A 3,731-nucleotide genomic window follows, 5' to 3' on the forward strand; every position below is an offset into this window, starting at 1 on the left:
AAAAATTGATTTCGTAATAGATAACATTATAGATAATATTTATAACACGAAATAGTTTTCTAAACATGTATAAAAACTACTGGAATCGTCAATTTGATCAGAAACATATACACGAACGCGAATTTGTCTCAAGAACAATTGTTGACTTTTTTTAAACTAAACTTTGACTTCAAAATTCAAGATCGATATAAAGATTTGAGAGTTGAGATTTTGCAGATAGATTCAAAGAAAGATTTCTAACCCTTCTGCATTTTTAGATTTTGAAACTTTATTCGAAATTGAATTAAGAGAAAAAAAAAATTGGAGCGTGCAGAGAAGAAGAAAAAAAAAATATCGCTGTGCTCTTTAATCCCATTGGATTTCCTTTTTATTTGATTTGCAATTATACATAATCATGTTGTAATAATAGAGATCGGTTGATAAAAAATGGAGAAAATGTCAACACAGGTTCACGAGTTGGGAGCAGGAAAGAAACAAAAAAAATAATAATAATAGAGATAAAGGATACAGAGGTCACGCGTATAATATAGATCCCTACTGTTTTTTTTTTAATTAATAATAATAATATATAATAACAATACTATTAATATCTAATAATATTAATAAAATTAATAATAATGATAAATATAATATTAATGATAATAATAATTGTAAAAATGATAATAATAATAATAATAATACCATACTAATTATGATAATATTAATATTTTATCGATAATAATAATATTAGTAATAATAATCTAATTTATACATCCAATTTCATCTTTATATGATATAAAGTGATATTATGAATACAAATATTGATATTTGACGATACAAATAACATTACTACAACAACTATATTTGTATTTAAATTTAATTTATTAATATCATCTATTATTATGTAATATTTAATAATTATGTAATATGTATTGTAACATATACTGAATATTATATATTTATGCATTTTAATATAAATATATTATAATATTTATTTACATACTAATTATATTATACTTATGTATGTAATTATGAAAAATATAAATGCTTTATATATGTAAGTATTATATATATTTATTAAAATAGTACATTATTTCATCATAGATATATTATAAATTTCTACATATACATAATATAATAATTATGTATAAAATCATATATATATAGTTATATTTATGTATATATGTATACTACCATATATATAAAATCATATTTTAAATGTTGAGTAGATGATTAATTATGTATATTAAACAATTAACTACAAAGTATAACATTGTACATTTAATATTTTGATAACGTTGGTAAAATATGTTTGAATCATTTATATACAATATACTATATATATTCAAAATGAAAATCTTTAGTTATTAAATGTTATCTTTTATAATAACAAAATTACTTAATAGTTCATTAATACTAATATAATTAGTTTTATATATAATTATTTATATTTACATTCTTAGTTACAATTAAAGGTTCGTGAATCGTCGGAAATAGTTAAAGGTCAAATGTTATCATGAAATAGTTCAAACATAATGAGACTCGGTTTAATAGACTTTGCTTATCGAGTCGAATCATATAAGATTATGTTTAAATTTGGTCGGAAATTCCCGGGTCATCACAGTACCTACCCGTTAAAGAAATTTCGTCCCGAAATTTGAGTGAGGTCGTCATAGCTAACAATAAATATGTTTTCCTGACGAATATGAGTTGATAACTTGAGTTTTATCATCATTGAGTAATATGGATAAAAATAATTCGATTATTCGAAGAGTGCGAATGAAGCTATTCACAAAAGGATGAAATGAGAAACAAAGATTTGTTTTTAACTTTTGACGTAGTCAGGTTTGAATTTAGAAAATAAGGCGCGTCTTAACTTTTGACATTGCCTTGGTTGAATTCCGGAATTTAAGGGATTTAAAGAAAATCTTGAAGATCTATAAAATCTGATTCTTCGGGATTTATGGAAATTAAGATCTCTTTAATTAAATACGGTGATCTGCCCCGATTACTACGTCTGATATTTCCAGTATAAATTAAGCTCTTCCTTTCCATTATTCTCACCATTCTTATACTTTCTTTCTTAGTTCATACATCCAAAAGATTCTGAAAATGATTAATCCAGTTCTGATCCTTGTCCTCATCCTTACTATCGCAACAATCATTCTCCTTTTCCAACTTCCACCAGAGGAATCTGCTTTCTTCTACTTCGCCCTCGGGATTATAATGTTTTTAATTCTCCCGTGTCTTTATGTTGCGATAAACATTGATATACACGGTTTGTAATTTATGTGTTGTTATCGGACTTTATATTCTCCCTTATATTTCAAAGCTCTATGCTTTTGTTTTCTCTTCCCGACTTCAAGTCAAGCGAATAATGGTCCAGAATTTATAGATATAGAGTTTCGAATGATTATAATGTTCTAAGCATGAAGGAACGTGATAGCACGATTTGATTTTCAAATTTATCAACATCACGGAAGATAGAACCATCAAGAATACATTTTCTTGATTTGTTACGGAGTTAAGTAGGATGAAAGAGTTATGTAACATGGCACATGATAACGTTATGATCTGTGAATCATCACGTTTCATTTAGAAACTCAGCATGACTTACTGTAATATAATCACGTTGATCAAGTGTCATTATATTATACTAACTCATGCATCAGTTCCCATCATTACTACAATAACATTCATATTTTAAGCTTGAAAATTTACAGAATATAGAAACTAACAGTTTCTATATGATGTAATACTGATAGCACGAAAAGATTAATGATTTCAGATAAGAATAGTTATAAAAATATCTCCAGAAATATGGAGGATATTTATAATGAAAGGTACGATAATATCTCAGAATATCTAAGATCAGAGGATGATAGAAACTATTGTCTGCAAGGGTTTAGAGTAAGGAGCAAGTTATTCACTATAGACTTTAGCAGACATTGAATTATTTGGATTCTTTGAAGTCAAACTTATTCTTTGTGATTTATCCACGGCTTTCTTCATAGTTTCGCATAATCTGCTTTTCGGTACTATATTTTCTATTGAATGTTTCCAATATATTGATACACAGGAAGCACGAAGAGGTATATAATTTCGGACGAGAATATTTATGAAAATATCCTCAGAAATATCAAAGATATTGATGATGATATTTTGGAATTTCTAAGTTCGACGGTTGATGGAGAATGATTTTCCGCAAGATTTTAACATGACTTCGGAGCAAGATATTCTCTAAAGATTTCAATGGATCCAGAATTACCTGAATCCTTTGAATATAGAATTTGGTCCTTGTATTTGTCCTTGGTCTCCTTCATGGGTAACTCAATCTGTTTTTCAATACCCAATTTTCTATCGAGCGTTCCTAACACTCCTTTCTTTATCATCAAACTTTTGTCCGTTTAGACCATCTACCATTTTTCTGTTTCCTCTGCATTTAATGCTATGATATCTGAATCATCGATTATTAATCCGAGGTGGATTCAGGAGAATTGTGTTTTTAGATGATTAAACGCTGATGGTAATATGATGGAATATGAAAGGTTACCTGGTAACAATAAAAGAGCACGCGTATATATAAACATTATAATAAGGTTGTTTCGTACGAAAAGTCGAAGTTGACTTGTTGGAGCTGTGACAAAATTGGCTAATTTTGAAAAGGGATCGCAAAGTTGTTTTTGTTAATAAATGCCAAAGGATCTGACGCGGCTACGTGTTGAACTTTTACTCAATTGCCGAGAGTTTCT

The sequence above is a fragment of the Rutidosis leptorrhynchoides genome, chromosome 2 (genome assembly GCF_046630445.1).
Source record: "Rutidosis leptorrhynchoides isolate AG116_Rl617_1_P2 chromosome 2, CSIRO_AGI_Rlap_v1, whole genome shotgun sequence".
Lineage (NCBI taxonomy): Eukaryota > Viridiplantae > Streptophyta > Magnoliopsida > Asterales > Asteraceae > Rutidosis > Rutidosis leptorrhynchoides.